Below are 25,193 nucleotides of genomic sequence, written 5' to 3' on the forward strand. Positions count from 1 at the left end.
TTTTTATTGCTGACTCCCTATTTTCAGGGATTTAGAACTCAGTTCTAAAAACAATTAAGCCTGAATCATAATGCAAACAAATCTTACCTTTTTATTTAATTTTGTTTTATCTCCGCTGCCCCACATTTAAGTCACTGTATGGGAATGTAGATAGAAAAATTAGGAAACAAAACTTATCACTTTCTGCTACGAATTCTCTCTCCTATAACTTAACAGAACATCCGTGCAACTTTTTTTTCCCCTGTTTTGTGTTTGTGTGTATGCATGTGTGTATGTATGTATATATGCATGTTCATGCTTGGCCCTCGAAGGGAAAGGGTAGCCCCTGCATTGTTAAATGCTGCTCCCTATGAATAAAGAACAGAGCTGATAAGCTCTGTGGCAGATCTGTTTCAATACTGCTTACTTCAAAAAGTGGTGTGTATTGTTTTTCTTAACTTATTCAAACCTTGCTTTGCTCTTCTTTAATCTGATCAAATCATACTCCATTTCCTCAGTGCCCACCGTCTGTACTATTTGATCCTCAGCTCCCTCCTTCAACATCTACAATATTCATGGTCTACTGCATGCCAACTCTTCTTCCTCAGTATGAATTCAGGTGTTGTCACCATTGTCATTAAGGCATATCCCTTAGGGATGTAACCTCTTTCCAGATCAAGCACCATCTGGATTGAATTCTAACCAGGTCCTTAAAATAATCTGGCTGTATGTTCAGCCTGTGTCCATAAGTGGCTATCTGTGCCACCAAACTTTTGGTGACCAATGGATTGCCAACCATGTAGCAGCATTCCTTGGGTAGTCATTGGTCTTCCATGCTAATATTATGTCTGTACTAATATTATGTCTGTACTAAGAAAACTGCCAAAACCAAACCAATGCTGATGAAAGCAATTTCTGGGTTTGGCTACAAATATCTTCATGGGTGATCTTGTCGGGCTATGTAATATGGAACAGCTTTCAAAGATCCTGAGAATCGGCCTTCCTCAGTGCCCAAGTTTCACTGCCATACACTTGAGTTGATATAACTATCATTCTATGGAGCTGCAGTTTTGTAACATGATTGATGATCCTACAGAAGCCACTGAAGTGTCTGGAACTTGATGTTGCTGCAATATGAGCGTCCACATCTTTCAAACATCCTCCAGTACTGTCTATAATGCTTCTTACACATTTGACAGTCACTACTTGTTGATATCCCATCCAGACAGGTTAATAATGAGCTGGTTATAAAATGACATTGAAGGCTGCTTTATGGTAATGTCCAGGGACTTAGCTTTATCTGGATTGATAACCAGACCAACACATGCTACTTGGCTGACCAGATCGCCCATCAGCTACAATGATTCACATAATGGGGGGGAGGATTCCTTCTCCCATTAGCTATGAATACCCAGCCTGCCTTCTCTGGCTAAGTCTTGGACTGAGGACTGGGTCTGAGGTAACAGTTTTGAATCCTCTCAGACTCCAGTACAAGGCAAAATATTGGTGCAGATTCTCTGCTGGTATAAATGGCTCCAGCTCCATTAACTTCAATGGAATTTCACCATTTGTGCCAGCTGAGAATTTGGCCCATTTCCTTCTAGCCTGTCTCAGTAGTTTAACTATGGAAAGGTTACACTGATATCAGTTCACAACAATGCCAGAACAGCTTCTGTTTTCTTCCCTGTCCCCAATTATTGGTCCCAAACTTGCAGTGAGCTACTTTTAGAATTTTCTACCTGTTCTGCTACAATGTGGCCTATTCATCTGCAAGATCTTTATAAGTATCTGATGCTTCTGAGTGCCGTTCTCAATATTACTTTTTGCTTTTCCATTTGCTTTTGTCTAGAATAGTGAAATGATCGAATCTTTCTATCTGACATTTTTTCAGCAGACACTGACAGGATAATGGAGTAACCATTTGAATAATCCATTGACGAGTATAATGAATTTTACACAGTTCTGTACAAACTTTAGTTAAAATAGTGTTAATAACTGACTTAAATTGATCAAAGTTGAGAAATTCAAATTCAAGATTGAATTAGGTTTTATGAATGTATTACAGTGCTATTGCCCTCAATTTCTGGGTTGCTTCATATGAACTGAAATATCTAGGCAAGATGAAATGTTAAAAGACACAGTATGAGTAATAATTTTGAATTTCTTCACTTTTTAGGTTTCAGCTAGACCCTTTAATATTAGTGCAGTATAGGACTGTATAATAAAATCTGCACTGAATCTGGAAACCAGGTGAAAATCACTTAGGTTCAGGTTTTGTCCTAGAATCCAAACTCAGATTAATTTTGTTGAAAGCTTCTTGTGGAATAAATCCAGGCTCAGTTTCAAGGGGGTTAGGATTTATGGTTTTGCACTGCAGTTGTATGAAATCTGTGGATCTGAAATGAAACAAGGATAATAGGGTACCAACTGAGTTGTGCTTAGAGATTCTACACTTGTTCAAACCCAGAAAATTAAAGCAAAACTTGAAGTCTGAACATATGTTATATTTATTATTATTTTATTTATTATCATAGTACCTAAGGGCCCCAATCAAAGCTTATTGTGCTAGGCACTGTAAAATCACTTATTGACAACATCCTTCCTGCTCTAAAGAGCTAACAGGATGTTCAGATATGTGGAGGATGAGGGAAAAGAAAAAATATGTTTTAGCCTGAGGGTTAGTCATGGCTTGACACCTTCCTCACCATTGTCAAGTGACAGTATTTTATAGATATCATAGCAGAGGTGAGTTTTAAGGAGAAATCTGAGGGTGAAGGTGGTCACCAGATTTTCTTGGGGAATTTTCCCCAAGAATACAGGACAGAATGGGGGACACCACAGAAGTGTTGGGGGGGTGGGGAGGAAAACTGAAGGGTGGGACACTGGTGACGTGAAAGTGGTGGCCGACAGTGTGATGAGTTAATAGAGCAGCTATTTGAAACCAAAGAAAATGTTCACAATACACCCATTTCTAGTTTCCAATTGATCCTCCTCTTGCATACTATAAGCCAAAGGGTCAAGACATGCAGACTTTCCTTTTGACTAGAATAAATCCTAAGGCTAAAGTTAAAGGAGACAAGAGAACATCTTTATCTTACTGAAGTTTTCACATATGTTTGAGTTTTGTAAGAAATATATAATATGCTTTCCCAGCAGGATGGAGTCCCAGTCCTGACTGAGCACTGTGGGGTCTTTCACAATATCTAAATCTTAAAGAAGAATAACAATGTTTGATTCAAACTGCAGATGTGCTAAGCTCCAGCTCTAAACAGCAGCCCGCTGGTGTTGACAATAAGATCATTTTCATCACACCTGCTCACTCCTTGATCCTGTGACATCTTCTCCTCAAAAGACTGGTTTTTAGAAGTGTGTTGTGGGAGGGGGGAGAAGAAAGCGGGTTTCTGAGGTTCTGCATGCCAATATGTCAACTAGATGTTGAGTGGGTACGGGTAGGCAATTCTGGTAGTCAGGTATTTCAGTACTCATCCATTTGTAATTCAAAGAAATAGTCAGTTAAAAAGTAACAAAATGAGATATCGTTGCTAAGTTGCTGATAAAATGGAATATTAAAAAATGCTGAGATGTGTGACTACTTGGACGTTATACATTAACAATGGCTGAATTGAACAGACTTGCAGTGATAAATTATCAGTGTGCTTCATAAAAAATGACCACAAACTAAATTTAACAAGCTTTATAGACAAGAAAAAACCGTGTTGAGTTGTATAGTACCTAGGTTGTAGAACTGCATATATTCTTTACATCAAATATATTTGCATACTTTGCATTTTTTTAAATTTAAAACTGATATATATTCACTAGTGTGACAAAATGACATCATCCCTTTTATGATCCTTGAAAGGTAAATGCAGCTGATATGTTGTTTTATATTTAAACCAGCAATTTTTTGAAAAGCAGGTAGCTGTAATATCCGAAATATTGTATTAACTATTAATAGTATATGCCTAGCAATTGTGTACACTTAAAGTATAGGAGTGATCTTAACTTAGAAAGAAAGAACAGCAAATATTTCAGGAGCTCACTGAAAATCTGATGGTTACTGCAATTAAAAAATAATATGTATTTGATGCTCAATAGAGTCGATTTTATGAATGCAGAAAAACCACAGATTTTTGGACTTCCAGCCTGATCCAGAATCCATTGAAATCAATGGAAAGACTCCTATTAACTTCAGTGAACTTTGGATCATGCCCATAGTGAACTAGGTCTGACCAAGGTTGCTTGATACAGCTGGATTTCAGAATTTGTCATAAAATAATATATTCACCACCATCACAGTAGTAGATATTAAGACAGGCAGGTGGCAGACACATTTATTGATTTAGATTGATTTTTTCTTAACCACTGTCAACCACTCAAGTACACTATTGCAGAAAATAATAGGCATTTTTAAAAAAAAAGAGTCTAAGTACAGTAATTCTCACTGAAGTATTATTCAAGGCCCACATTTCCCCTATTATAGCATGCTGCAGATAACTATTAACAGAATTTTTTTGACAAGAGAGGCATTTCTAATGCTTGCTCTGAAAATGTGCGATAATTTCATGCAATTAAAGTTTTAACAGAAAAGGTATGAAACCTTTGTAAATCTTTTGTAATACATAGTGTAGGATTGGTATTCACTGGAAATTGTCAAATATTTATTCAAGAATAGACTGTTTCCTGTTCATAGGGATGCCTTAATGTGACAGCCTGACAGGCAGACAGACAGACAGATGTAACAATGATTTCAATAAGATTACATAGACTTTAGTTAACACTATTATTGTTCTGAGGAAAAAAGAGAAAAGGACTCCAGTGACAGAGGTAAATTGACAGATTATGATTTGACCATTGTGAAGAAAATGAGATTTTTTTCCCATGTGACAATTTTCAATGTTATAAGTTTTGTTGTTTCATTTGTAATATACAATCACCTATTTAAAATATATTTGTGGTTTAAAAATATTTTACTTAATAGATATTTGTTAAACTTCACCCATATATTTTTGTCCTTTTGTGGTGTGAGAAGTTAGCCAAAGAAGTTGGGGTCTTGCCACATTATTTCTGTTTGGATGAAAAATCTGTGACACGTCATGTATATTTTTGGTGTAATCTTGTTTACACGCACACAAATTGAAAGCAGTAGCAACTGCAGAACAGGTACTTTCTTGCTCAGAAATCCACAAGTATCCTGCTTCAGTGAGCTCTGTGCCAAAGAAGGTCTGTCTCTCTGCTTCCTTTCCAGCCATGCTCACTACTCCTTTTGCCAGCTTCCTCCCTCCAACAAACATAGCCTGCAAATAGTATCCTCCTGGCCCCTGCATTTGTGACCAGGGAAACTTCTGGCTTACTTTTGCCCTGGCCATGCACCTTGGGCAGTTGCTCTCATTGTCTGCATCTGACTTTATTATATAAAGGGGCTTGATTGCTCCTTCACTTGAACTTGAGAGTTCTTGGAATCCCTATTGGCTTCAGTGGTGTCTGTGAAGCCAAGACCTCCCGCACTGATGCATCTTTCAGCATAACATTATAGTCAACTGACATAGTAGCATACAGTAAAACGTATTTGATTTTTTTCAGATTAGTCCAGTGACAGTAATTACTTACGTTTTACTTTACCTGTGGATTGCTGAAAGGATACTTGAAGTCTGTCAACTACAATAGCAGTGTAACTATTATGTAATTATTTAAATAATTTGAGAGTACTTCTTGTTTATAGGGCAGAGTAGCAGTATATTCCTGAGCTAAAGAAAAATGACTGTTACTGAGTATAAAGGAAGAACTCTGGAGTTATTGGTATGCTAGGATAATTTATACACAAATGCTTCCTGAATTCTGTTTGCCTACTAAAAATCCTTCTGTTCTGATTAGCTTCTGCCTTAGAGTGCCTTATCCATACACCTACAACAGATATGGCTTTTTCGATTTCAGAGCCCCTCCCAATACTGTCATCCTACCGAACCCCAATTTTCTGGATATCTCCCCTCTTTTCTTTACCTTGTTCAGAAAGGCTTAGCTTTACCAAAGGTGGGTGCAAGGAAGGTTTGCTCCCTAGGCGAAACTTCCACCTTGCGCCACCCCGCTCCAGCTAACCCCGCCCCCCCATGGCAGCTAACCCCTCCCCCACCAGAGGAGCCCCCCCCCATGGCAGCTAACCCAGCCCCCACCCAGGGAGTCGGCCGCCCCCCCGCCCGGGGAGCCCGCAGTTAACCCACCTCTGCAGCTAACAGTTAACCCACCTCTGCAGCTAACCCTGCCCAGGGAGCCCCCCCCCTGTGCCCCGCCACAGCTAACCCCAACCGGGGATCCTGCCTCCACACAACTAACCCCGCCCAGAGAGCCCCCCTCCATGGCAGCTAACCCCGCCAGGGGTGGGGAAACCCCCCCCCCTGCGGAAGCTAACCCCGCCTGGGGAGCTCGCCCCAGCTCACCTCGGCTCCGCCTCCTCCGCTGAGCATGCCGGCGTCGCTCTAATTCTCCTCCCCTCCCAGGCTTGCGGCGCCAAGTGGAGGAGACTTAGAGTGGGGGCTGTGTGCTCAGCGAAGGAGGCAGAGTGGAGGTGATCTGGGGTGGGGAGCGGTTCCCCTGTGTGCCCTCCCCCCATTACTGCGGGCGGCCCTCCCCGCGCCCCCCGCCCCAAATCACATCCACTCCACCTCCTCGCCTGAGCGGGCTTTTAGGTGCCCTCAACCACTAGGCGCCCTAGGCAGCCGCCTAGTTCGCCTAGTGGTTGCACCGGCCCTGGCTCTACCACCCCAAATAGTAGTGATTCCTTTAAAAACAAAACTGTAATCCAATATCCAGGGTCAAACAGAGCAAATGTGGGATTTATAACTAGAGTAAAGATATAATCACTTTGTGGTTATTTGGAAATAATCAAACAACCAGTATGCAAGTCAGCCCTCTTTCAGCCAAATATTATGCTATGTATTTACAGATAGCCACTATAGCTATGTATTGAGATTTATTATACTGTCTCTGATTGAAGCTAGACAAATTCAGACTGGAAATAAGGTGTACATTTTTAACAAGTGAGAGTAATTAATCATTGGAATTATTTATTAAGGGTTGTGGTGGATTCTTCATCACTGGCAATTTTTAAATCAAGATCGGATGCTTTTCTAAAAGATCTGCTCTAGGAATTATTCTGGGGAAGTTCTGGGGCTTGTGCTATACAAGAGGTCAGACTAGGTGATCACAATGGTCCCTTCTGTCCTTGGAATCTCTGAATTTATGAATATAAATGTTAAATAAAAGTATTTAACTATTGGTTGTAAAATGTTTGAGAACATGTAGAGTGCTATTATGTATGTACCTAACATAACATAACATAAATGCAGAAGACTCACAAAACTCATGAAGTCCCATTGACTTCAGTTTTGGATCTGGCCCTCAGACACTACATTGATGGGGAGTATAGAAAACCCAGAGGTAATTGGATAGTACTTACAATGATCTTACTAGATTTATTTGAAATCTTAAGGCAGTTACTATCATTGTGGTAATATTGATATAGTTCAACCTACATTTACAGAGAGATGACAATTAAAACTAAGTACAACATAATTGCTAAAATTGCAAGAGAATGGTCAAATCATAAATGGCAATTGTTTCAGTATTAGAATAATAAATGGTCATATATTCATAGTTAACATAAAATGTATATTAAATTACTTGCTATCATACAAAACAGAATGTAAGCCAGTTAATCAGCGTGCTGATTAGATGGCTATTATATAATAATAACAGTTAAATTAAGTAAACATTAACCAATCATAACACAGTTAATTCATAGAAGTGTGGAAAAATGTTTAAATAAAGCCTCTCAGCCACTTAACTATTAATAATTAAATTGCACGTGTTCAAAGAGACAGCATCAATACAAATTTGGTCAAATTTTAGACTGGGTAGAAATAAGTATTTACAAAACCTCAGGTCAAATAAAATGTTTTCAATATTGAAAATGAACAAAAAAACACCAAACAATCCAGCTAAAACAGTTGTTCTGAAAAATGGATACACATTCCTCATGCAGTTTGTGCAGTCTGAACATTGCAGCACAGAGAGCTTGGAAGTGAATCTGAACACACACACACACACACACACACACACACACGGCTTAGTTACTTTTCATTGCTGAAGTTGAGATAAAAGCAATGAATAAACAAACAACCTAGAAAAATATAAACTGCACTTTAAAAATTCAGTGAGTTTTAATATTTTAGTGTGAGATCAGTAATATAGCAAATAAGGGTTTTTTGTGATTAATTTTGTATTTATTTTCATAAAGAGCCAAAAGTACAAAAAGGTAAATGACTTACAGCTTGTATACGCTTTTGAATACTGCACGCTTCACAGGATTGACAATAGAATTATGCAATTTTACCATGTGAAAGCTGCAAGACCAGACAATAATACAAGACCAGAGACGATGACATAGATGTAATATGAAAAGGTGGTGGTAACAGTAATAAAATAGAAAACATGCATGAATAGGGAGAGGAGGAAATATATAATCTGAAGGTGACAATCTCTTTAAATAAAACTGATTGTAGTTGAAGTCTGCTGCAGTGGCTGCCTGGTAATCATAGTCAACATCCTCCTGCTTAAGGTAATGTGAGTAAGATGGAACATTGAGGACTAAGGTAGGAATATGAGAGATGGAATCATGGCTCTCTCAAATGTTTTTTTGATTTCAGTCTTTGAGTGAGATGAGAGTCCTAGCTTGTGTGTGCTTCGCAGGGGGACATAGGATTATGCATGACTTGGAAAAGGTCTAGGGTGACCAGACAGCAAGTGTGAAAAATCGGGACAGGGTGTGGAGGGGTAATAGGAGCCTATATAAGAAAAAGATCCCAAAATTGGGACTGTCCCTATAAAATTGGGACATCTGGTTATCCTAAAAAGGTCCCTCACATGTATTCCATGGACTTGCAAGCCCCTTAATGTGATAGGATCTGCTTTCATGTAGTTTATTGACAGTGGAGAGTAAAGCAATTTTTCAGACTCATGTATGGATTTGGAATGCAATATTTATTTTCCTGTTTTATCCCCTTCGTTCTCACTCCTCACACATTTGAAGGCCTATTTCTATTTAGTCCCAAAATACAAAGCACAGCCCTACCGCTTATGTGCTTAAAGGAAAGTATGGGCATAATCCTGCATTCCTTGTGCATCTACTATGACTCACACTAATGTCAATGAGAATTTTGAGTGCACCGTGAATGCAAGATTGAGTCTGAATCATTTTCTAATATTTCCTCTACCATATTCCTGAACAAATGCATCTAAATGAATGGAAGAGTTCCAGAACTGGATACGATATCCTGTATAAACAAACAAAACCTGCAAAGCCACTAGTGCACCAGTGGTTCCTGTAGAAAATCATTTATTTATGGGGTTGAGAGAGGAAAGTAATTTCTGTGTTAGATACAGAACTGTGATGTCTTGAGGAGTATCTTCAGGACCTGTCCTAGTTTAATCAGCTTAAAATGCTATTCTACTTTGAAAAATGGCTGTGTATGGCACCAGGTAGCTCAGCAGATCTGCTTCCTCTGTATATTCAGAATCTCATCTGCTTTCTTTAGTGGCAAATATACGTTTTACTGCTTTTTAGTCAGGTTAAAACTGCAGAGCCAGCACAATCAAAAAAGACTGCTGGTTTCTATTCTTTCGTGTGCCTTAGAGTTGTTTGCTAAGTTCCAATGTGCAAATCCATGGTTGTAAATGGGGTAGCGCAAGCTTTACTGAGGGGATGATCTGAAGATAATAGGGTTGCATTGATGTGCTTGAGAGCTTTCCTTGTAAACATTTTTTCTATGAATACGTATCGCTGAATTATGCAGAGGAGTGTGCTCTCATCACAGAGCAGATGATTGGGAGTCAGAACTCCTGGTTCCTATTTCTTACTTTGACTTGCGGTATAACCTTGGGAAAGTCACTTATGAAAACTGGGGGACAGAGGATAAGTAAAAGGAAGATTATAATATATCTACTTTGTTATATATTTGAGATCCTTGTATAGAAGTTGCTATATATATTTTATGTACTCTATTTTTGTCCTAAATTGGGACATTGATTCACTCTGTGACCTTTGGAAAGTCAACTATCCTCTGCATATTAATGAATTAGGCTATGTCTACACTACAAAGGTAAGTAGACTTAAGTTATGTCAACAATCATCCACTGCTGTAATTAAACCACTTTTGCACATACACAAAACTCCTTTTGATGGCAGTGAGCATCCACAGTTGGTGCTCTTGCATGGACAGAGATAGCAGTGCACTGTGGGTAGCTATCCCACTTTGCAACTTATCACTATCTATGGCCAGGGCTGCCCAGAGGGGTGGGGGGGCAAGTGGGGCAATTTGCCCCAGGCTCCGCAGGGCCCCCAAAGAGAATGGCTGAGGCTCCCGCCCCGGCCCGACCTTGCCCTTCTCCCAGAGCCTCAGCGCATCCAGGCGCTTCCCTGAACAGCTGCAGCGTGTCTCCGGCGGGGCCTGAGCTCCGCCCCACTCAGAGCCGCATGGTAAGGGGGCGGGGCTGGGAGCTCAGGCCCCGCTGGAGCTCGCAGCCCCGCCCCCTTATCACGAGGCTCTGAGAGGGGAGGAGCTCAGGCCCCGCCGGAGGCAAGCTGCACCGCTGTTCAGGGACGCTCCTGGATGCGACTTGCTGAGGCTCCGGGTGATAGGGGGAGCCGGGGGTAAGAGGCTGGGGTTGGGGCCAGGGCCGGGGGGTTGGCTAAGGGGCAGGAAGTCCCGGGGACAGTCAGGGGACAGAGAACGGGGCGGGGAGTTGGATTGTGGGTGGTCCGGGGGTCTGTCAGGACTCAGCGGCGGGGTGGATAGGTGTTGGGGTAGCCAGGGGACAGGGAGCAGGGGTGGGGTCCCCGGGTGGTGGTGGTGGTGGGGTCTCTGAGGGACGGTGAGGGGGCAAGGAGCAGGATGGGTCAGGGATTCTGAGGGGGATGGGCAGTCGGGGGGCAGGAAGTAGGTGGGGCTCAGATAGGGGGCAGGGCCAGGCTGTTTGGGAGGCACAGCCTTCCCTACCCTAAAGCTCATTCAGCAGTTTGAGACTTGCAGAAGAGCGAGCTGTTAGCTTTTCCATTAAGGCTACCATCCCTTTCACTTCTCAAATGCCAAATTATAGTCTATATTTAATTTCAGCACCATAGGGAGATTCATGTCAGGGGAGAGTAGCTTCATTTAAAATTAACCACTGGGGGAGGGATCACATGAGAAGAGCAATATCGTACACCACCTACCTCCTTCTCAACCCTACCAAAGGAGACCCCCCCTCCCCTGCATTCCCTGAGGCTTCAGAGGGGTTAATTCAGTGGTTCTCAAACTTTTGTACTGGTGACCCCTTTCACATAGCAAACCTCTGAGTGCGACACCCCCCACCCCCTTATAAACTGAAACACTTTTTAAATATATTTAACACTATTATAAATGCTGGAGGCAAAGCAGGGTTTGAGGTGGAGGCTGACAGCTCACGACCCCCAGTAATAATCGCATGACCCCCTGAGGGGTCCCAACCCCCAGTTTGAGAACTCCTGGGTTAATTTAATTTTAGCACCCTGTGTCCATTCACGTGCATGTGCTATTTTGAGCATTTCAGTTTTCACAACATAGGCTCATCCCAGATTCTGGAACAAGCTCAAATGCTCAGTTCGTGGAGTATGTACATAAGCTATACTAAAAACAAACCCACAGTAACCGTCTCGTTTGTGAGGGACCCCATGGAGCCAGTCTCTAGGAAACAGATAAATGCATGGAGGTTAAGTCCATTAATGGCTATTAGCCAGGATGGGTAAGGAATGGTGTCCCTAGCCTCTGTTTGTCAGAGGGTGGAGATGGATGGCAGGAGAGAGATCACTTGATCATTACCTGTTAGGTTTACTCCCTCTGGGACACTTGGTATTGGCCATTGTCGGTAGACAGGATACTGGGCTGGATGGACCTTTGGTCTGACCCAGTATGGCCATTCTTATGTTCTAAGCTAAATGAACCCAAAGCTATGGAGACAGATATGAGTCAAGGAAGCCAGCAGAGTATCAGAAACCTGGAAAAATCTCTGACTGGATGGGCTCGGGCATTTCGTCACAAGCTGACGTGGTTCAAAAGTTTTGGATTTTTTTTAAGCAGATTTTTTTTTATTGTTTCTTTAAACAATCAAACACAGCAAGCAGCAAATATTTGGCCACACACTTCTGAAACCCCAAACCATATTCAGGTTTTGGCAGACTAATTTCAGCTTTTCAATTAAAAAAAACACAACAAATTTTGAAGGAAAGCATTGTCTGTGATTTTTTTCTGCTTTTTAAAAACCCCTAGTTTTCGATCCAAAAAAAGTTTTGACGGAAAATATTTGTCCAACCCTTTTAAGGAGCTTTAGTGCCTTTTAGCACTAGCTGATACTGAGAACCAGTGATACCTTGTAAAGAAGTTTTCTTAAAACTGGGTTTGTGCCGAGATGCAGAAGGTTTATTTTCCCCAGGGCCACCTGTGGCGGGGGAGCAAGTGGGGCAATTTGCCCGAGCCCTGCAGGGTCCCCCACGAGAATATAGTATTGCAATTTTTTTTAGGGAAGGGGCCCCTGAAATTGCTTTGCCCCAGGCCCCCTGAATCCTCTGGGCAGCCCTGTCTATGGCTGCATGTTCTGGGAATGGATAACAGTGCCTCCTGAGGGCAGACTCAGCATCGTATGATGTATTTTAGTCTGTCTCATCATTCCATTGGCTTCCAACTATGTTTCATGCCACTTTTCAACAGCCTGTAAAATGAGCGCCCACCATCTCTGTTTGAAAGCATGGATGCTGCATTGCTCTCCAGTCTTGTGATGAGTATTATGAACACAATGCGGCTGGTCCTGCAGTATTTCATGAACTGCGAATCTGAACAAGAATCCGTGGTGCCTTTCCTGCTGTGTGCTACAGAAAGAAACAATTCAAGATTGCTGCTGGCATTCATGGAGCAGCTGCACATGGTGGACCATTGCTACTGGGCTCGGGAAACAAGCACTGAGTGGTGGCATCGTGACTCCTGGGATGACTAGCAATGGTTGCAGAACTTTCCGATGTTCAAAGCCATCTTCCTGAAATTGTGTGTAGAGCTCCCCCCTGTCCTGTGACTCAAGGATTTCAAAATGAGAGCTGCCCTCATAATGAAGAAGTGAGGGTGATTGTTGTGTGGAACCTGGCAACTCTGGACTGCTACCAATCAGTCAGGAATCAGTTTGGAGTTGGGAAGTCCACCGCAGGGTTTGCAGTGATGCAAGTGTTCATATTCTACTACAAAGGACTGTGACTCTGGGCAATGTGCAGGAAATAATGGATGGCTGTTTGGCAAAGGGATTCCCTTTGCGGTGGTGTGATAGATGGCACACATATCCCTATTTTGGCCATTATGTGACAGAGTACATCAATAGGAAGGGCTACTTCTCTGTGCATTGCAAGTTCCAATGGATCACTGGGGTCATTTCACTGACATCAACGTGGGATGGTCAGGGAAGGTGCATGATGCATCGTCACGAACACTGACCTGTACAGAAAGCTGCAAGCAGAGACTTTCTTTTCAAACCAGTATTTCATCATTATATGATACGAGTACCTCATCCTGCTTCTTTCCAAATACAGAACAGAAATATGTACTAAATGTGACAGGTTCAGTCACAGAGATCCCTTGGGACTGCCCCTTGATGTGCTGAGACTACCTCTGAGCCTGTTTTCCCTGCCAGCTTGGGACTTCAGTACCGTGTCTTGTTGAGCCAGAAATGCTAGCCTGCTGCAAACACAGACCCAGGTCTGAACCACATCCCCCCAAAGCTGCAGACTTAACTGACAACAGCTTAAGAAGTGCTCCTGTCTCTAGCACTCAGACACTCAGCTCCCAATGGGATCCAAACCCCAAATAAATCTGGTTTACTCTGTATAAAGCTTATACAGGGTATACTCATAAACTGTCCGCCCTCTATAATACTGATGGAGAGATGTGCAGAGCTGTTTGCTCCCCCAGGAATTAATTGCTTACTCTGGGTTAATTAATAAACAAAAGTGATTTTATTAAGTATAACAAGTAGGATTTAAGTGATTCCAAGTAATAACAGACAGAACAAAGTAAGTTACCAAGCAAAATAAAACAAAAACATGCAAGTCTAAGCCTAATACATTAAGAAACTGATTACAGATAAATCTCAACCTCAGATATGTTCTAATAAGCTTCTTTCACAGACTAGACTCCTTCCTAGTCTGGGCCCAACCTTTCCCCTGGTACAGTCCTTGTTCTAGCTCAGGTGGTAGCTGGGGATCTTTCATGACTGCCGGCCCTTTGTTCTGTTCCACCCCCTTATATAGCTTTGGCACAAAGCAGGAACTTTTTTTGTCTCTTTGGGTCCCCATCCCTCCCTCTAAATGGAAAAGCACCATGTTTAAGTTGGATTCTAGTACCAGGTGACATGGTCACATGTCCTGGGAGACCCCAAGCCTTCATTCTTCCTGGCCTGACTCACAGGAAGGCTTGCAAGTATACAGAGCTATTTACAACCAATTGTCCTAGTTGATGGGAGCCATCAAGATTCCAAACCACCATTAATGGCCCACACTTTGCATAATTACAATAGGACCTCAGAGTTATATTTCATATTTCTAGATTAAGATACAAGAATGATACATTTATACAAATTGGATGACCACACTCAGTAGATTATAAGCTTTTGCATGAAGCATATTCCAGTTACATTATATTCACAATCATTAGCATATTTTCATAAAATCATATGGAGTGCAACATCACACTAAATACTTCTGCCTCTTTTCCATCATTAACAACTATTTTATTATCTCCATCTAGTAATGGGCCTAAACCACTGCTAAGATTTCTTTTTGTTCCAGTAGACTTAAAATAATCCTTCTTATTGCCGTTAGCCCTGCCAACCATAACTCTTTCCCTGGTGTCTTGATCTTCCCTTATCTGTCTTCCGTACTTCATAACCTATAATTTATAGTGATTGCTATCTATTTTACCTTTTTTCCTGTCATATATTGCTTTTTATTTCTAACTGCTGCCTTTATTTTCCCACTGAACCAGGATGAACCAGAGAAAGTTGTTCTCTTTCTTGATTGTGGGATCGTGGCTTTTTGGGCATCTGAAGAACAATACTTAAAGAACTCCTGATTTTTATTCTTATTTTTACATCTGAACTTTTCCTCCCAATCAATTTCACTCGTAATTTTCCTGAGCTTTGGGAAATTAACTCTTTAGAAGCACCATGAATATATATTACTGGTTGGAACTTCCCAGTGTTTGTCCATATTGAATGTAATCAGGTCATGATCACTGGTCCCTAGGCAACCACCAACTTGCAGTGATTAATGCCAATCCAGTAATTAATTAATCTTTATCCATCTTAAATGCAATTCAAAATATCTCTTGCAATGCCTTTTGTGTTAGAAAACTAATTATGTGCACAATGGTTACTCATACATAAACAGCCATTTTGTGTGCAAAAACATGTTTGCATGTGTAAATGCTGTTTCAAAGGTGCACATGCATCTTTACTGCAGTCTTCAGCCCCCAGATCTTAGCATTTCTGGCCATGAATTGTTTTCATTTTCATCTGTGTTTTTTTCCTGTTAGTGCTTTATAAACTTTGTTTTATTAGATTTACTTTTTTTTTGTATTGCCAGGGTTCACTGTCCTTTACTAATTTACATTCTTCATCCTTTGCAAATATGTGATTTGTGTTTTTAAATGACTGCAACAGTCTTTTTGATAATGGAATTTAGACAACCTGGTAATTGGAGAGCTTTTTTTACCCCATGCAAACTCCATTTTTGTTGTTTACACGTTAATCCATTTGCTCTGAGTTTGTGTAGTTTAAACATTTGTTACCATCAATTCAAGTTCATTTCCTACAAAGGAATCATTTTTAAAAGAAATGGCCCTGCACCAAGAACCCCCAGCTAAAAACTCCCATGCTTTAAATGCTCAAAATCTAGGTCCAATTATGCAGCTTGAGCCCTTTTAAATAAAATTTCAATTCTGATTTACCATGCAAAGGCTGAATAAAAGAGGTGAGTCCTGGGGTGTTATTGGGCATGTGTAGGGGAATTAGCTCCTTACAGATGTTGTGCCCTCCTCTGCTGGTCTCTCCACCCATCATCCCACTGTCCCCCTTCAGCCCCTCTCTCTCTCCAGGAATTGCAGCTTCCTCTTCATGACTTGGCCCTCCGGCCAGGTCACTATGGTCCTCCACTTCCAGAGTATCAAAGTCTTTCAGGGCAAACTGTCACAGGCAGTCTACTGTCCACAGCCTGGTCTGTGCCACTTCCCCAGTGGCTGGTAGGGGAACCCAGTCCCACCCTCTACTCAAGGTTCCAGCTCAGGAGCCCTCTCTTCAGCAGTCAAGATCCACACTATCACATGCCTTATTGTTTTTTCCCTTGAGCCTTTATGGTTCTCCCCCTCTCAGGGTTTGCCAGCCCAAACTCCCTCCTCCTAGGGAGTAACTGTAGATATTTGCCTCTAAAGCCCCAAACACACCTCCCTTCTCACAGAGAGTGACTACAGAATATTCTCTGCTCCCAGGCTTTATATAGACCGTTCATGTTCCTGTCCATCTGAGCCTTGTCTAATTAATCCCTGCTCTGTGGCTTTTGCTCCAGGTGCAGCCTGAGCAGTTAATGGGCCCACCTAGCCACCTTAACCCCTCCAGGCCTTGTGTGGGGTGGATACCCCAACATAGGGGGGCATGCTGGAAGTCTTCTTGCAATCTGCACATAGGAACCAGTGCTCCCACATAGCCATACAGCAGCTCCCCCTGAATGTGGAGGAATGACTGAACCCTGCTGTGCCCATCCCCACAAAGGCTTATAGTCTAGTGGCTACATGAAGTGTGGTGGTTCAGTGACCAAAAGTCCCCACACTGCCCATCCTCAAGACTGTGTGCAGAGTACTGCTCCATGGAACAAAAGGAAAACCCTTTAGGGGGTGGGGATATATGGGGGGTATCTCAACGGGCTTGCTCTCCCTGGTGACGGAAGCAGGGTTTCCTTTGTGTTTCAGGATGTAGATGCCAGTAGCTGGGAGAAGTAGGGAACCAGCCCTTAGTTTATGCTACAATATTGAAGCTAAGCTGCTGTTTGAATACTTCTTTAATTGCTATTGGGTTTCCATACAGAGTGTAATAGCCAAATGAACCCTCATAATTCCTTCTGAAGCCTCTTTTAAGGCAAAAGAAAAAAATGACTAGTAGAATTGCTTATCTCCATTACCTGAGTCAACTAATAATTGTCAATTTTTTTCCACACAGAAAATTCAGTTTTGAAAAATGACTTCTTTGAAAATAGTGAACAGGCTTCTACCTTGTCATCTTACATCTTTATTCTAAATTATCATCTAGTGAAAATTATAACCTAGATGCAATCAGTATAAATCTGCCTTTGAAAAACATATAACTTAATTATCCCATGTGCCACTTTCTCAGCTGGTGAAAACAGTCGTAACTCCATTGACTATGATGGGTCTCTGTAGGTTTACCCCAGCTGAGAATCTGGAACACAATAGTTATTTTGAAGGGAATTTAGGTGCGCCTGATTAAAGCACTTATTAAAAGGAACTTGAATTTAGCATTCTTTAGCATCTTGTTTTTAGTCACTGGATCATTATTTGCCTAAACACAGGACAGGAAGGACAGTTTAAAAACAAACATACAATGGGAGTGAGGAGGTCTAGGTTCCCTTCTTAGCTCTGTTATAGATTTCTGTTCCTCAGTTTTCTCTCTGCAAAATGGGGGTAGTGATATTCTTCTTGCTCACAGACTTAAGGCCATGTCTACACTACACATAAGACAGCTTTCATTGACAGAACAGTGGAGGTGTACACACTGCAATGCTCCTTCCACCAATTTAAATCTCCTGCTACGCTGATATAATAAAACCACCTTGACGAGAGGCATAGAGCTTTTTGTGATTAAGTTAGAGAGACACAGTGTCTTTGTAGACACTGCGTTGCCTATGTTGCCGTAAGTGTCGATCCAGGAGGTGGCCCACAATGCCCATTATGATTGCTCTGGTCACCGGTTTGAATGTCACTGCCCTGCAGCTGGGTACTCAGGCATGCAACCCTCCCTCTTTAAATCTCTGGGAATTTTTGAAATTCCACTTCCTGTTAGCTTGGTATGCTCACATCACATTGTCCCAGCTGACCATGCTGGCTCCCTGCAGCAAATGCATGGCCAGATAACTTGCACTCAAGAGTCTTAAAAGAGTTAGCTGAGGAGATCTCTGGCCTACTGATGTTATTTTATAATAAATCTTAGAATACCAGGAAAATTCCAGAAGAGTAGATGGATGCTAATGCTGTGCCAATATCAAAAGGGTAAAGTGGAACAATCTCGGTAACGATAGACGGTTAGCCCGATATCAATCCTGGGCAAAATAATGGAACAATTGATATAGGATTCAATTAATAAAGAATGAAGGGAGGAATATAATGAATTCAATTCAACATGGTTTACAGAAAATAGGTCTTGTTAAACAAATCTGATTTCATTCTTTGAGATTACAAGTTTGGTTAATAAAAATAACTGCACAGATGTTATATACTTAGACTTTTAGCACTGCAAAACATTCTGATTAAAACAAATCAATAGAGTACACAGTAAATGGATTAAGAACTAGCTAACTGACAGATTTCAATAAGTAGTTGTCGATGGGGAGGGTTTTTTTGAATGGAGGTGTGTCTAGTAGGGTTCTGCAGGTACTAGGTCCCATTATATTGAACATATTCATTAATGACCTGGAAGTAAATATAAAATCACTGCTGATAAAAATTTGAAGATGACATGAAGATTGGTGGACTGGTAAATAATGATGAGGATAGGGTAATTACTAAAAGGGATCTGGTGTGATTGGGAAACAGCGCCCATTCAAACAAAATGCTGTTTAATAGAGTCAATTGCAAAGTTAGATGCATAAGAACAAGGAATGCAGGAATCTTGGACACCTGTGACTCTGAAAAAGGATTTAGTGTTCATAGTGTATCCAGTTCTGCTGTTCATACTGTATCCAGTTCTGGTGTCAACATTTTAAGAAGGATTTTGAAAAATTGAACCCGATGCAGAAAAGAGCTAACAATATTATTAGAGGGCTGGTAAAAATGCCTTACTGTGAGAGACTTAAAGAGCTCAAACTGTTTATCTTATCAAAAAGAATATTTAGAGGTGATATGATTACAATATGTAGAGAGAAAATACTGGGTAGTATAGGGCTCTTTTATCTAGCAGAAAAAGGCATATCAAGAACCAATGGCTGGAAGCTGCGAAACCAGACAAATTGAAATTGGAAATAACACACACATTTTTAACCAGGAAGATGATTAATCCCTGGACAAATTAACAATGGAAGTGACAAATTTTCCAACTCTTGATGTCTTCAAATCAAGACTAGATGCCTTTTTGGAAGATATGCTGTAGTCAAACACAAGTTCTTGGGTAATTAAATGAAATTTAAGGGCCGTGACATACAGAATGCAAGACCAGATGATCTAATGGTCTCTCTTGGCCTTAAACTCTATACATCTGTAAATATTTTGCAGACACTTACATGGCTTTGTGCGTGTAGATGCACCTTTGTGCATCTGTTCTTTCACTCTTTCACTCACGCTTTCACTCTTCTGGAAATATGATCCTAGCTTTACAGAGTCAGTAAAATAATGTAAAAGAATAAATGGACACAAATCAGACATCAGGAATAATAACATACAAAAGCCAGTAGGAGAACACTTCAATCTACCTGGACATTCAATAACAGATTTAAAAGTAGCCATTTTTCAACAAAAAAACTTGAAAAACAGATTTCAAAGAGAAACTGCAGAGCTACAATTCATTTGCAAATGTAACACCATTAATTTGGGTTTGAATAGGGACTGGGAGTGGCCGGCTCACTACAAAAGCAATTTTCCCTCTCTTGGTATTGACACTTCCTCATCAATTGTTGGGAGTGGACCACATCCACTCTGACTGAATCGGCCTTGTCATCACTGGTTCTCCACTTGTAAGGTAACTCCCTTCTCTTCACGTATCATTATATTTATGCGTGAATCTGTAATTTTCACTCCATGCATCTGAAAAAGTGTTTTTTTTTACCCATGAAAGCTTATGGCCAAATAAATCTGTTAGTCTTTAAGATGCCACTGAACACCTTTTTTTTTTTTAGTAAGTTAATGAAGCTACTGCCATGGCCAGCTCCAGGCACCAGCCAACCAAGCATGTGCTTGGGGCGGTACATTGTAAGGGGTGGCCAATCTTCGGGTGGCAGGGCAGCGCTCGCTGTTTTTTGTTTTTGTTTGTTTCGGCCAGGTGGTGCTTGGGGGAGCTGTTTTGGTGGGGCAGCATGGTGCTGGGGTGTGTGTTACAATGTGGCGAGGCGGCACTTGGGGGTTTGTTTCGGCGGGGCAGCGCGGCACTTGGTTGTGGGGGTTGTTATGGCAGAGCGGCGCTTTTTTTTTTTTTTTTTTGCTTGGGGCGGGAAAAAAGTTAGAGCCAGCCCTGGCTACTGCAAATAGTTCCTAAAATGTTTGATATAAACCAGCAGGAACTAGAGGGAAACTGACTAAAAATAGAACAAAACAAGAAGGTAACTGGCTATATGTAAAAGAAAAGAATGGGATGGTGTTGTGGAATAGAGATGTAACCGAAAAGAAGAGACTCTTCTGACTCAAGGTATTTTACATTAAAATCATAAAGTGTGATAGGCCTCAAGCCTGCGTTATAGCTAAGAACAACCCTGCAAGAAACTAATGTGCTGTGTAATGGCCATAACTGCATTAAGTTAGCTATAAGGAGTGTTAAAAATATCTCTTATCTTAAAACTGCTCTATGCTGTGCAAGATGTCACCTTGAAGGCAGGGGAAAAACAGCTATTTGCTGTATAGGAGAACAAGAAATACTATTTTGTGTAACTGCAGAGAGCAGGTGTTCTCTGACTAAAATAGCGTCATTATAGCTTAAGAACTTTCAAATGGTCTGTTCCCGCAGCTTCCTGAAGACCTTGCTCACTTTTATTTTTAAATGTTTGCTGAAGTGAGTATCCTCAATCTCAAATGGATATTATTTATAACTAACATTGCTTTCAATTCAGGGTCAGGAGCAAAAGCAGTATAGTAAAAGCAATACAATACTATATAACAATCTGATCTTGCCCTGAAATGTGTTCCTAATAGTCCTTGAAGGGGATTTTATCTTCAAACCTGTACACTCATGTCTCTTAGGAGATCACTGCTATACAACAATTACTCACAACTGAGGCTTAGATTTGAAAATACTGAAGTAAATTGCCTTTGACAATTTAATATAGCACTGCAAACTGAAAAAAAAGACTACATGGGCTACTCTAATTTATAATCAATTCCTATTTTGAATGTATCAATAAATACCTAAGTGTCAAGGAACTTAGAGCAAGCTCTGATTCCTACACCTGCCCCCAGAGTACTTCATGTCACTTTGTTTCATGATAAATATTGAGAGGCCACCTACTCCTTATAGAACCATAATTTTGCATACTTGTCATTTTTAGTGTTTTAGAATAACAGCCCTTTGTCTTTAATCAGTTGCTGCTATGATAGGTAATGAGTCCATGTTCACAGCACTGAAGTCACAATACATTTGCTATAGATGTAAATATCGCTAGTCATACTTGAGTTCAGTTTCAATAAAATCTAAATTCAGAAATGATAAAGAGTTTCCTTTTAGATATCATCATCAGCTGAAATAAGATAATTAAATTAAATGACCATGCTCTCCCTTAAGGAAACTGTACTTTCCTTTGAATCAGCCTCTTAGAAACGGTGACTTTTCTTTCCAACCAAGCAATTATTAAACATCTTAAAAATGGATTAATTCCCCTCAGAGTAAATTTTTCTATATAAAATGCTAGAAGTCACTTTAAACATATCTAAGAAATAAATCTGAAGTGCTATAATTTATGGAAGCATATTCTGCTCTGATAATATAAGCTTTGGCAACCTGAGGTTTCACTTGGAGAGATGTATATGTAACAAGCAATTTGCTTAAGGTGAAGTTTTATTGCTCAGATACATATGAGGTTTATTTATTTCCTAAAGGCTCACATTAGCTTCATGCAACAGTCTAATGAGCTAATGACCTTGCCATAAGCTTCCTCCTGGAAAACCGACATTTACATTTGTACAGTTAAATAAAACATGTAATGGGGGGAAAAGCTAGAAAGAACCAAGATTATGAGTCAAAGAAACATGTCACAGATTTTATCATCTTTACTGACAGTCTTAACCCATGTGTAATGATGATGTCAAGAACAATATCTGTTAATTTGATCTCCCTTTATATTAGGCTTGACAATTCAGAAGTATGTAACAAAATGAAATAACAGCTCTACATATTTTAGGGCTACAGATCAGAAATGTGACTGCACTTGGTTATGTTATCAAACAATGCTGCTGACTATTCCAACCATCAGGGAATTCCTCAGTTTTATATAAGAGACTGAAGTAGATTGCAGGCAATAATAACATAATACGGAAGTGATAAGGTACCCTTGGGCACCAATGTAAACATCTGCTTCTTTCAGCTAACTTAAATGTTTAAAATCCTATTTTGGTACCAATATGAGTTTCTATTAAAAGTATTATTGACAGGCTTTCAGGTAGGGTGTATATATTAACATATTAAAAATGCTGGCTAAAAAGTACTTTGTAGTATATACCGTTCAGCTGTTCTTATCAATGTCAGAAGTTGGGACTGGGTAACAGAGGATGTTCTGTTCATTCCCTCTGGGGCACCTGGCATTGGTTACTGTACTCAGACAGGATACTGGGCTAGATGGACCTTTGGTCTGACCCAGTATGGCCACTCTTACGTTCAATTAGTATGTACCATGCAAACAGCTGATGAGCACAGGAAAGGATATAAGACAAAAAGGGAGGGAAGGACAAGAAGAACAAAGCCAAGAAAACGAGGCCTCTCATTCCAGGTGGCCTCCTCAACTCATCCTCTAACAAGAGAAGCTGGATCACTAAACAAAGGTGTACTAATTATACATTTAGTGATCTCCCATGTGTACACAATTGCCAGCAAGTTTTGGGAATTCACATACAAGTTTTCAAGAAGTCTATTCCCTCTTTGTCTCTAGTACCAGTAACAATATCAATCAACATATAATATGCTTAAATGAAAGACAAACAGCTGCAGGTAACACTTCCAAAAACAAAACAAAATAAACACTACATACATATTTTAGTGTATTTATAGAGTTAATGAAAAGTGTCAAATTGACAGACATTGAGAATGAAGCCTTCCATATACCTACAAAACAGGTAGACAAACTTTGCTACCCTGCCCCTCTAATGTGCTTGAACCCTACCCTGGAGGGACCATATCTGGTGAGTAATAGCTTAGTTCAGTTTTCATGCTGGTTTATCCTTGTGGTCTCTGCTGACACTGTCAATAAGGGTGCTAATTAGTTCCAAATATGGTGGTACTTGTGTGATATGGACATCTGTCCTTTGGGAGCTGGTCTGTCAACTCATTTCATATTGGCCTCCAAATACCCATCAAATGGGAGGTGGGAGGGTGGAGAAATCTTTTGGTTCTAATTATATGGCCTTGCTAAGGAATCAGAGACCAGGAAATGAAAGGTTTAAGGTTGCATTCCACTTTGGTGGGGCAATTACTTCTACTTCTAAAGTATTTTTAAATGAAAATTAATGTTTCTTTTTTTTTTAAACTGAAGGTCTCTTTTAGCAACAAGGCTTCATGTAGCACTAGAAATTAAAAAAAGAATTAATGGTAGGCAAGAGGGACAAAGTTTTAATAAATCTCTTCTCCTTTATTTATCAGTACTGTATACAATGTTTTCTGGAGCCTAAGTATACAATAGAGGCTGGGGTAGAAAGGGTCTCATGGGTCATCAAGTCTCAAATGCTGCATCAAGAGCAAGTTATCTCCCAACCCATCTTCCTAAGTGTTGCTTGAATTAGACCCTTCACTACTTCAAGATTTCTTCTCAAGTATTGCACATCCCTCCCATTTCCTTTATTGGATTATTTTATTGCTATGGATCACTCTGTCTAAAACACGTGTACCATTTGTTTAGTTGTAAGTGTCAAGGCTATTATTTTTATTGCTTTCCTCAAGGAAGGAAGAACATATTGCTAGCACCTCTTTCAAGTTGCCATCTTGTACTTCAGAATCGAAGTTTTCATTTAAAAAAAGTTTTTAGCCTCCATGGTTGTGAGGATAATCTTCAAAAAATGGAGAGAGCATAACTGATATGGTGATGTCTGCCTAAACCAGCAGATGGACTAAATCAATAGCTCTGAGAGGTGTGAGCTGTTCCTGTTTATAGATGCTAACTTAGAAGCTTGTTGATGGTCCTTTAAATGTCAATATTGTTAATTGTCTGCTGATCAAAGTATGTTGAAAAGAAATGTAGCATAAGGAGAAGAAAATCTGCACAATCTACTTGAGTGATATCTGATTTTTGTGTCATGAGTTGGCGGTACTTGTGAGACACCACCTCTACTTCCTTTTCCCCCAGTCAAAAAGGAGCCAAGCCAGAGCCCAGCAGTGTAGCTGAACTGCACTGAAGAGGAGTTATATCCAAGGAGTACACAACAGTACATGGGAAGGTACATTTGAACCTTAGTTGTGGGGGAGTAAAGCCCAAAGGTTCCCCAGGGTTTTCTGTTCCCTACTGGCCCAGATAAAGCCTTCACACCTCAGAGACTGCAGGCAAGGTGCTGAGGGTTTCGATTGTTTGCTTTTTTGATTGTGCAGCTAAATTACAGAATGCAAAATTACTGAGCATCACCAAATGGCTCTATTACTGATAGTTCTCTTGCTTGTTCTGTTTTTATGTTAAAACAATTAAATCTTGGAAAAATGCTGGTTGTCAGTTATGAAACATTTATTTAGAAGCTGCATGTTTACATAAGTCTATTTACTGCAACAGTCTGTCTGATGGAGTCATTTCTTAAGTTCTGCTATTGCCTGCAGGATATATCTACACAGAGTAAACAAAACTGGTGTTAAAACATTACACAGATGCTTTTAATGTTTTAATGTATTATCCATAATGACATGAAATATCTTTTTTTGTTTTTTTTTGGGGGGGGGGGGCGGTTTGGCCTGTACTTCACTTTGTGACTCCTTTTAGTTTAGTCTTTGTGAGAATA

The 25,193-nt window shown here is 40.5% G+C and overlaps 1 long non-coding RNA gene across 1 annotated transcript in view; it reads left to right on the forward strand.

Moving 5' to 3' along the window:
* The window catches only part of LOC123372001, a 30,927-nt gene extending 6,096 nt beyond the window's left edge, over window positions 1-24,831 (forward strand). Inside the window, exon 3 of the long non-coding RNA XR_006580042.1 lies at window positions 24,557-24,831. This is a non-coding gene — a long non-coding RNA (uncharacterized LOC123372001). The remainder of the gene's footprint in view (window positions 1-24,556) is intronic.
* Window positions 24,832-25,193: the final 362 nt, after the last annotated feature.

Source organism: Mauremys mutica, chromosome 5, assembly GCF_020497125.1.
Source record: "Mauremys mutica isolate MM-2020 ecotype Southern chromosome 5, ASM2049712v1, whole genome shotgun sequence".
NCBI classification, from domain to species: domain Eukaryota; kingdom Metazoa; phylum Chordata; order Testudines; family Geoemydidae; genus Mauremys; species Mauremys mutica.